The sequence below is a fragment of the Opisthocomus hoazin genome, chromosome 9 (genome assembly GCF_030867145.1).
Source record: "Opisthocomus hoazin isolate bOpiHoa1 chromosome 9, bOpiHoa1.hap1, whole genome shotgun sequence".
Lineage (NCBI taxonomy): Eukaryota > Metazoa > Chordata > Aves > Opisthocomiformes > Opisthocomidae > Opisthocomus > Opisthocomus hoazin.
The window spans coordinates 40,028,136-40,039,623 of NC_134422.1; the positions used below are offsets into that span (position 1 = coordinate 40,028,136).

The 11,488-nt window shown below is 40.2% G+C and overlaps 1 protein-coding gene across 2 annotated transcripts in view; it reads right to left on the reverse strand.

Moving 5' to 3' along the window:
• TFPI (tissue factor pathway inhibitor) overlaps positions 1-10,703 on the reverse strand; it is a 73,491-nt gene extending 62,788 nt beyond the window's left edge. The window contains exon 1 of one of the 2 annotated variants that reach the window (XM_075430839.1): positions 10,677-10,703. The gene's annotated coding sequence lies outside the window, so the exon portion shown is untranslated. Of the gene's footprint in view, positions 1-9,954; positions 9,976-10,676 lie in introns of those variants that run through there. The other variant, XM_075430840.1, reaches the window with a different exon arrangement.
• Between the last annotated feature and the right edge of the window lie 785 nt (positions 10,704-11,488).

Sequence of the window (11,488 nt, forward strand, 5' to 3'; positions counted from 1 at the left end):
AATAACAATCTGCAGTGCCTTTTCCATAAAGTTGTTTCCAACTTAAATAAAATTTTACCCTCTACCAAAGACCAAAATTAAAATCTACTAGTGATCCAACAGCTGCTTTTCTGTTTGTACGCTGAATGGTGTCCTTGACTGGAATGCCACTAAGTGAGAAAATAACCAGCTTACAAAATAGCATATAATATACAACCCATCTAGTTACACTGGATTTTTCTGGTGACAGAAGGAATGTGTTACCAGCGTCTGGAAGCCTCGTGACTTTTTCTAGGTAAAATACAATTCCCATAAGGTGAAACACCATTTCACCTTCAGTTTTTTACTAGCAAACTTAAAAAAAAAAAAAAAAAAAAAAAAACAAAAAAACACAGAGAGAGAGAAGGCTGAATTTCCTTTGAGGGAACTCATTGTTACATTTAGTTTAAAATTTGAACATTAACTTCAAGGAGAAAAATTATCTTTTCACTTTCTTGCTTAAGATGCCCCATTCTTGATCAAAACTAGAAAGATCTTTTTTACAGACTATATAATAAAATATTGTCAAGACATATGTTAAACAGGCAAGGAATAACAGAATATTTTGAAAGATTACAAAACACTGAAGAAATAATTCTGCCTTGAATCATGTGGTACCACAGCTATAATTTCTTATGTTTTGTGAAGTAGTATACGATTTATTTTATTGTTCATGTGGAAACTGGAGCAGAAGCATGCTCCTGGAGCACAGAAATAATATACCATGCTAGCAGGAAAAAAACACTTTTGGCTAGGTAATGCATGGAACAGTATTGGGAAGTACAAGCTGGGCAGTATGAACCAAAGTCAAGTCAAATCTACCTAGCTGTATTTTTTCGAGACTCAGAGCAGTTAAGCCTTATCAGCTGCAACTTATGTCTTCTGTAAAGGTTATGACAAGTTGCCTTTTCAAACCCTCCAATCCTAGATTGGAACAGCAACTGAAAACACCAAGAGCATAGCCTTAGAAAAGCCAAAAGATGAGGTGCATTAGTTTGCAGCAGTCACTTAACAGTGACACAAGATTACATTACAAAGGAACTAATATTCCCATTATTTTTCTGTCCCTTCATCCAACCCCTGCTGTGTTCTGCTTACAGTGAAGTTTGACCTCATTATGTACAAAGGAGAATAAACAACAGCTTTGTATTGTAGATTTCTAATGAGAAATACAAATTACAATGAAGTTCTTAGCTGAAATAGTTAAGCAAAAGTTCAGATGAGCACAGTAGGACCCTCCACTTTTCAGTGCATCAGGAACCTTTTCTCTCTATTTTCCCCCACATACATTCCTAGTATTGTACTGCTTAATAACGCTGGTCCAGTTTAGTTGGTTTTTTTAGGGTGTTTGGGATAAGCTATGTGTTTGTTTTTTAAACACAGTAACAAACACATGTATGCCATTATCTCACAAGGATAAAAATAGTGACCTTATTTTCAAAGCACTTTGACAACAAGTGCCATATACAGGCTGGTAATTGTTCTTCTGAGTTTATTTTCAGAGTTGTGTTTGGTTTGGGGGGGTTTTATTCATGTTAAAAGTGACCTGTGCTACTTATAACATCTGTCCAAAAAGGAAGAAAAAAAAAAAAAAGTTCTTTCCTTGATTCTGTGTGTGTCATCAAACAGACTATGAACTCACAGAAGAGATTACGGAATAGCAAGGAGATGGCTCAGCCTATATTCACTATGCAGATCCATAGAATAATTCGGTCAATAATAATTTCACATTCAGAAATACAAGCTAGAAAGCCCAAGGTACAGTCAAAGGCCATTCCTGCTGTATTTATCAATGAATCACAGGTCTTCACTTGATAAACTAAATTGCACATAGAACTTTTATTAGCCAGGTATACTCAGAAACTGTACAGACCCAGCAAAAAGCTTCTGCTTTGTAAAACAAAAAATAAAATTACAGCCCATGCAATAAGTATTCTCTCCAGACAGGCAGAACTACTTGCTCTTCATTTATTATCTCCTTGCTCTTCATTTATTATTTCCTTGTACTGTTGACAAAATAAAGCAAAAAAGCCCACCATCTTGGGCCTTATGTCCACAAACAATATCTTTCCACCCTACCCTGCATGGCTCTACTTTATGTAGAGAATAGGGTATATGAGGAACTACCTTAATTAGCCTGGAGTACAGGTTTTCTGAATGATGTGCAGGAGGCATTACCGAGCCATATTTGACATGCAGTGTATATCTCTTATTTAGGGTGGTTTTGTACCATGGTAGTGCAGCAATGATTACTGGATGAACATAAACCCACTAATACTATCACTAGCCTGGGAAGCCTAGGCAGTCATAGAAGAGCACATAACAACTTCTCTTCCCCTCAAGTAAATCCAGTGCTACGGTCAATTTGGTGTGACAGTGACTCGGAAGAGCCAGCCTGTATAGCATATATGGTGTTGTCGAATTTCTGTAGCAATATTTAAACCACAGCACAGATTAGAAAGTCACTCAAGCAAAGCACAAAATCTTGTCCCTTCCACCACCCCCATCAGATATTCTCCAGGAAAATACAAAATTTAATCCAGTTGAATAGTTTTCACATTCAACCTAGTAATGTATTTTAAGATTTCACATTTTGGCATACATTTTGTATGGCTTATCTGAGATGGTCTGACTTACAATTAAAAAAACAAACCAAAAACCAAACAAAAAAGCCTTAAGCTACATGTAAATTCCAGGTACTGCACATAATATTAAAATGAAATTCTGTTGGCACTGGCATACTAGTATTTTTTCTGTTCAAAACACTCATGCATTTGTTACTTTTGAGATACTCCCTCTTCCTCCTAAAGAACAGAATATCCATCTATGAATAAAGATTAAATTTTACATTATGAAAAACCTTCTATTTATCTCCCAGACCTTTACTTACACAAAAAAGGGCAAAACCTTGCAAAACTTATTTTTGAACACTGCATCTTCTTAAGGTTTCTGTTATGCTCTCTGACCGTTCAGTTTCACACTAAATATTTTCAAATAAAACAGACTGCATTGTAACAGTTTTTTGACCCAAGACTGAAAATTCAGAACATTTGTAGCAGCAGCAGCCATGCAATTGTCACAAATAGTCTCATTTTCCACAAATATGGAATCCATTTGCTAATCCTGGTCACAGATCTAAATATATTTCATTTAAACGCCTACAGGTGGTGCTGAAATACAATTATTCCTTTAAAAAAATGATAATCACAAAGTAAATCTGTAGCAAAACTACCCATGAAGGTAGACAGCCCTCCTGGTTGTGCAGATTTACTTCAGGGAAATGTAGCTGGATCAGAAATCCAATTGAAGTCCGTTATTTATGCTTTTCTTAGTACTTATTACAATAGATTTTCTCGTATGGCCAATATTGTTTCCAAGAGTGAAGCTGCAAAATATAAGCATGTTTTTTAACTGTTGGAAATGCCCCAAAATCACAACAAACTGTGAAAATGTAGCTGTCATGAATATAAATACACAGAAAAAGGAACATAAACATGTTTCCCCAAGAATTTCCCTTTCAGGTTGCATATTTCTTCCTGATTATCACAAATTTCACCACTTGGTATAAATTATGACAATGCACCTACTAATAATAGCTCTCTGGGCATCAGCCCAGTTTGCTGAAATCAAGTAGAACTAACTAGCTTCTCCACAAACATACCATGGAAAAGAACAAAATCTTTTCCAGGCATCATTAACACGTGGTAACATGATAATCAACACCAGATGAATCCACACTTTCTGGTTTCAAAAAAATACATAATAATTCCACATTAGTGATTATTTATAGAAAAACTAGAAAGTGTTTGCAGTTATGAACATACTTCACAGTAAAAGTCATAGCTTGAGCCATTTCTGTTAATGCTAACACTTTACACTTAATTGCCAAGCTCTATTCAGCCTTTTAAAATTATGAAACTTAAGAAAACAAGTTACTGTAAGAAAATAAACAACTTTAACAGTTCCAGAATTTTTTAAAAGATAAATAATGTACAGTAAAAATTTCTGTCAGCAAACATTTGTATAAATAATTAAATGCTTATAATGTTTGTGAACAAACTTTTATGCCTATCATGTAAAACAACTGAACAACATAAAGCATGAAGGGGAAGGGACCGCTTAGTCCCTGAACGCAGCTCCATCCATTTGAAAAGTAGCTACAGAAAAGACAAAGCATGCAGAACATCAAATTGCCTGTCCCTCCTCTTGCAACGTAAACTGCAAGCCACAGATGCGCTTTTCCTCAGTGTATCATAAAACCCACAGAACGAAACACAGAAAGCTACGTTTACCCCTCAATTAACAAGTAAAGAGCGAGAAAAATTAAACGACTGATATGTTAAGCTCCTAAATAAACAGGAAGTTTATTTGGCAAAAATAGTACGGAAACTGACATTTATTTATTCTAGCTTTCATTTAATTGCAAAGTTCAGCTACTTTCATAAAAAAGTAGAACTCACACAAAAAGGAAGACTGTTTACATTGGAGTTCTTCACAAAGAGGTACACCACCCTTTCACTCAGCATGTTCTTTTGATTAAAATGTAATCTGTGATTTCTTTCCCCCCCATCTTCTTCCAGATGTTAACCTCTTCTTTGTAGCTAACTCAGAAGCTTAAATAAAATGTAACACAATTAAGATGCAGTAAGGCAGGATACCAAGATACATTTAAAATGGAATACGAATTCCACAGAGAGCATGCTGCAGCTTCAGAGCTAATGCAGGCTCTTGCTCTAAACAAGAAAGGACATTATCTTCAGGCCTGCAGAAAATATAAACAAGTATCATTGAATTTGGCACAGCCATCACGCTGAAAAGAAGGTTAAAACCTGCACAAGATGAACAACTCTGTTATTTCCTTTGGCAAATCTTCAGCTATGTTTGCCCACCTCTCCCCAGAGATCTTTTTGGATTAGAGGACATCTCTAGTACTCAGTTTTTCTTCCTAACATCCTTCCGAAACTGGTGTCACGTATTTTAGTGGCAAAACCAGGATTACAAATTGGTAGTAGTAGAGAAAATTAATTCTTAAGAAAAACAAGAGAAGGGTAAGTCGTAAAGTCCACTAACTACTGTCTGATCTTTGACGAACTTCTGTAAAGCTAGAAGCAAGCCTAAAACTGATTTAGACTGCTTAAAGAATCTGCAAAAAAGGGACTTTCTCGGAATAAAAACAGTTCTAAGTGCACTGCCCTCCCAGCAATTGACAGGCAGCACAAATCAGGCACATTGTGGTTAATGTACAAAATTATACTTAATTATACTTCTATTAAATAGTTTGATTACACAGGGTGTATTTAAGGTACCATGAATGAGTCATTAGATTAGATAGAGAAGCATTATTTGGCAACACTTAGATTAATTGAAGTTGTTAGGAAAGGACTTGAAAACTTCTGAAGTTTTTCAAACAACTTCAAAACCAAAGTAAATTTCAAGCCCTACTGACTCAGAAAGATACAACTGAACTTGACCAGTTCATTTTACATTAGCCCAGAGAAGCTGTGGCTGCCCCCTCCCTGGCAGTGTCCAAGGCCAGGCTAGACAGGGCTTTGAGCGCCCTGGGCAAGGGGAAGGTGTCCCTGCCCATGGCAGGGGGGTTGGAACCAGATGATCTGTAAGGTCCCTTCCAAACCATTCTACAATTCTATGACAGGTTGGAAACCTGGTTCAATAACCTGTTTTATCAGTTTAACTCATAAGCCAACTCTGAACTGACAGCTACGTGTTCCAAATACGCTCTAAGTCAAATGCAGAAATTGGCATTGCTTAAACATAATACCCACAAAAAAGCCCATTTTGTTACGTGAATTATATAAATAGACAAGACAATCACCACACATTAAAATGTTTGTGGTAATCTAACATAGGTTCATAAACACATCTTGAGAGACCTAAAGGAGGCTAAGTTAATGCTTGTCTCAATTGGCTATTTGTAAATTATCTTTTGTCTGACTTAACGCCGTCCAAATATCACATCTTACATGAATGACTACTACTTCTTCCCATCTGGCCCATTCTGTGTATCCTCCTCATATTTGACAGCATGCTACTTTTTTGTACTTCCTATATATTCAGGGTGGGAAAAGAGAACATCTGGCACATATGCAGCCGTTCATCTGAGAAGCTGAGGGGAAACAAGAAAGTAACTACAACCAGATTTGAGCAACCAGCACTGAAGCTGAAAATTTAATCTCCCGCTATTTTTCCAATTACAAAAGAACTAGTGTTCTCATTTGTCAAATTCTCACTGAAGACAGCTCAGATAGGATATTTCATTCACTACTTTCTTTTTCAACCTCCCCTGAAGCTGCTTGGTACTGGAGAGAACCGAGGTAAGTTAATACTCCTACCGTATACTATACAGATCAGAATCTAGAGTTGAAGTCTTGTCTAACTTGTATTGACAAAAACCACATCAAGGTCACAGCCCTGTTGACGCAGGGTTTAAAAACTTCTTAGGACCAACTACATATTGATACTAGGAAACCAGTTTTTATTCTTGGACCTTCACACAGAAGAGAAGCCTCAGTGACCCTTAGCAGCTGCTTAAAGCTGAAGCTCTTACCCTTGGCCCCCACCCGAGCTACACTGCAGCAGTGTTGCAGCCATGCCTATGCCCAACCACTGCTCCAGACACCGACCCACACACTGACCTCCCTCTTGACCTTAGACCCACCTCATCACCATGTGACTTGCCTGGCAATCACTGGGCTGTGTTTGACCCTGGTGATTCTCTCCAGACCTGACCCCAACCCAGTCTTGCTGACTTGACTTCCTAGCTTTGCCTTGCACCTGCCTCATCATCACAGACTTGTCTGATGATCTGGACTTTTAGCTGACCCTGGCTGCCATCACCAGGGCTGCCCTGCTTGCCTTACTCTCATACTGTGGGCCTCTACTGGTAAAGTCACTGCCCTTGCTGGCCTTACTGTGCTGGCTCCCAGTTTCTCTCCCTTTGTGGAACAACCTGCCTTTTCTGCCTCCTGACAATTGATGCATATTTTCTTCAGCAGATGTTGTGTTTTACAGTTAAAATGCTTATTAGGATCTAAAAGCCCTCTACCTACAAAAGGCAGATGTCCTATTCTCACCAAGCCTCCTGCCTTCCTTCCTCCTTTTGTTTCCAGCCATCACAGCTCCCCTTCTTTTGCACCCTTCTGTCCTTCTTACTCAACTCACTGATGCTTAGTAAAGGAATCAACAAGGCTGTTCAGAGAAAGGGGAGGTGATCTTACACCCAGCTGGATGTGTGAGGGAAGGAAGGAGAAGGGACTCTCCCCTTTTGGTGACAGTGAGTTGCTGCACTGGTTCACCATAACAGCAAGCTGACTTTCAGTTTCCTTATTTCACAGTGTATCTTAGTTCTCCATTTATCCCTAGTCAAGACCTAATTCTCAACTATAAAATCTTTAAAAAGACACAAAAAACAAAGAAAACACCAGTGTTTTAAATCTAACTGCATCTGCAAATGAGCAGAAACATGCCTTTCCCACCATCCTTTTCCCTCTAGCACAGAAACTGTCAGACTGGTTTTTTTCCTTATTGCTTTCAGCAATATCCTGAAACTCTCATCTACCTTTTCTGCATATTCTCATACTACAGAGTTCTTACATGACTATGATCCGCAATAAAATGCTGTAAGTCATGTTCCTCTCTTCAATCCTCCTGCTACCCTACCCACACCTATGCTATATATAGACATCGGCTATTGAATCAAGAAACCTGTATCAGCAATGGCAAACAGCTCTCAACACATGACAAACCACTGTGTATTTATTAACAAAGCAGATGAAATGAGATATAAATGATGTGCCATTTTTTTCAAGTTTCAGATTAGATCATGATGTTATTCATGGCAAGTATAGAGATATACGTAAAGACCAGATATTTTGGAGTTAAAAACTCATTACTTAGGGAGAACACCAAAGTGACTAAGAAAAACAGTCTGCATTTCCAAGATAGACTACTTGGAAATGAATCCTCTGCAAAGTTTAACCATTCTACTAACTAATTACAGAACGAAAGTGGTACTAGTGAATACAGAATTATTTTACCAAATGTGAAAACTTCATTTATTCACTCAGATATAACTTGGGATGATTTTACTTCTATCTAATGTGCTAATCTCAGACTGAAGTCTCTTCTGAAACCAATTTACTGACTGCTATCATGTCTGTTAATAGTAAAGCAGTACAGTACAGAAGTACCAGAGGCTAAAATTGAAATAATCATATTAATTATCATGGCAATACCTGAAAGTACATGTAAAATTCTGCTCTCTAACTGTAAAATAGCTATCTCTTTTGAAAGTTACTGCTGATACTGTCGGTGAATAAGTAATTCTTTCCATTGCTCATGGACCCTTTCTCTGCAAAGCCTTGAAAAGATCACTGACACAAAAAAAAAAAAAAAAGCCAAATCTGAGCTAGAGAAAAATGCAGCCTGATAAGAGCTGTTGGAAAGATACTTTCTTTTCTTTCTACTCTACAAATACCACATTTTGGTCAGCCTGGCCATGCCTATCATTCTGGAGAAAACAAGCCATAATACCTAAATCTGCAAAGAGTTAGTCACAAGTGAGCAACGTTGCATAAAAGGAGAGCAAAAGAATGGATCCGTCCATATACTCAGGGTTGGTCAGAAGCAATCAGTTTGTATGTTTGTACAGCTTATTCTATCCCTGGAGAGATAGGGAAAGACAAAGGAACAGCCACTGTGCAACACTTCTCTATCAACTCTGTCCATCAAAAATCTGTTACGGATCATTGCCTAATCTCACCGTATCATTTAGGGGAAGCTCCTAGGTGTGTTTCCATCAGTCTGTCATTTGACAGACAGTAACCACGAAGTGCAAGAGAAAGTTCAGAAGCAGTGAATTTCACAGGCTGTCCTAGAGGGAACGGGACTTCCACAGGCTGCCTCGATAGCCACTAGTGCCAGCCACAGGAAAGAAAGTCTTGAGCCTTATACATTCTGCCTGGTTGATATTCGAAGAATAATTTTACTACCAGTCCTGGAAACTAATAAATCCTCTCTTCGATTCTAACGATTAACCACATCCAGTGCAAAGTTCTGTTAAATGCACTTACCATTCACATCTAGTCTTCCAGATCTAGGAAGGGAATAAAACTGCATCCTACGTTGCATCTGATGGTATAACTAAAATTTTCATTCATCCTGTCATTTCCCATTAACCCAGACGGAGGTCAGCCTGTTGTTGGAACATTGTGTTTATGGACACCAAAGTTTGTTTATATTCTAGAAGTGCTCCTAACAGCATACTTAGCACTGTTCAAATGTTCATGTGGGTTATTATTTCCTTTTTCTTTTCCCATTCATGATATTAACACATAAACAAAAAAGGTGTTTTCATGCTCAAAGCAGAAGCATTTTTTTCTTATCTTCAAGGAGTTTATTTAGCAGCTTACATATTTGGCAAACAGATGCTGCTACTCTAATTTGTTCGTAATATACTGCGATAATATCTGGAGAGGCACAAAGCAGACTTGTTTGATTTTACCATCCCTTATGACTTCTGCAATACATATGTTCTACTTGAAATACCCAAAGAGCACTTTGTAGTGCTGGCAGCTACTGTTTACACCCACTAATGAAAACCTCCCTTTCCATCCCCTCCTGCCACAAAGCAGCTAATAGCTTTCATAAAGTACAAAGCAGAACAAAGGCATTTGTTTCTGTAATCACTTCATTAATAACTTATTCCCAACCACACACAATTCTGTTCTCTCTCTCTCTCTCCTATCAGGATGCAGCACACACCCCATCTCTGAATTATTTAAAAACTTTTGTATTTACTATGCTCATCAGTTAAGCCACTGAACACAGGTAACAAAGCCTCTCCTTGTGAAAGGCACTCTAAGTTGACCCTAACGTATCCGATACTTTGGAAAGCCCCTATTCCCATGCAAACCTGACCTGAAAACGAGCGTGGCACAGGCAGCTCCTGCAGTTCCCATCCGCCCATCAACTGTGACCTTTCCAGCATTTCAGAGACTCCCCTGCCAGCGTGCGTGGGGCGACGGGCAGGACTGCTCTTCTGAGCGGCATCCGCGACGCCATGGCAAAGGCAACGTTCTTTGGCACCTTCCAACACATAAGCAAACTACACCTTTCCTACACACTCAGTAAAAGGTCGAGCACGATATTGGTCAATCACCCATTATTTAGCCCTGCTCCTTCCCTAACACCTGAAACGAAGACTACTGAAATTAAAGCAACCCGCACTTTTTAAGTTAAATAACAAAAACTAAAAAGCCCTATGAAACAACCAAGGCGCTAAAACCACCGAACAAACCCTCTTTTCCTAGGTTAAACGCGGTATTTCCGAAAGCCCCGCCTCTTCGGGCCCACAGAGAGATCTCCACAGCGAGCCGGGCTGCCAACCCCTCACAGCCCGTTCCCGCCCCCAACGCCAGGCCCCCAGCGCGCGCCGCAGCGGGTGCCAACGCCTCAGCCCGTTCCCGCCCGCCCCCAGCCGCCGGGCCCCCCGCGCGCGCCGCAGCGGGTGCCAGCGCCTCACAGCCCGTTCCCGCCCCCAGCCGCCCGCGCGCGCCGCAGGGGGTGCCAACGCCTCACAGCCCATTCCCGCCCGTCCCCAACGCCGGGCCCCCCCTGCGCGCCGAGCAACGGTCGCCCACCTGTTACCGTAGTTACCCGCGGGCAGGCAATCCCGAATTCAATCGGATCCCGACTGCTGAAACTGAGGCGCTCGCACTAAGGAAGTTGCTCTGCTTCTCCAGGCCGCAGGGGCCCGTTGCTGGTGGTGTGGACTCCTCAGACTCGAGTCTCCTCTGGGAGAGCTGGGGCAGGCATCTGGAAGAATACAGGCAAAAAAAAGGACAACCAAAATTGCTTACTGGGCAATATAGACAGAGCAATAAAGCTCAACAAGTTTTGCAGAGACAAGTAAGAACACAGGACAGTCAGGCAAGCTGTCACGACTGATGTGAAGCTGATGAGAGGAAAGCAAAAAGCATTAGAGATGCTGGATGTACCCGTGTGGTGCGAGGAGGCAGCTCATGCAGATCTCCCTCCAGAGAGGCTGGAAGTGTCTCCCTCTGTGGGGGGCTGTCACCCAGCAGGGTATAGCTGCAGCTCGATAGGCAAAACTTCCCCAGTCACAGCAGTGTTGGCCGACATGTGGGCTGTAACACCCTTCAGACCGAAGGGACCAAACGATGGAATATGCAAAAACGTAAAACACAGCTCCATTTCTCACAGGATTAAGGGTTATTTTTCAAAGAATTGAAGTTTCAAGTGACAGAATGAGACTGCTAGATGTTTTGACACCTGTAGGAAGGTGGTATGTTTTACACAGAACAGAGAATACAATAGCGGTTACTCTGTACTTCATGTGGCTCATATGGACTTGTCCTGATGTTATTGCTTTCTCCTGAGTTTGTGCGAGTCGTAATGAGTTCACCTGACGTGAATATCAACATAGCAATCA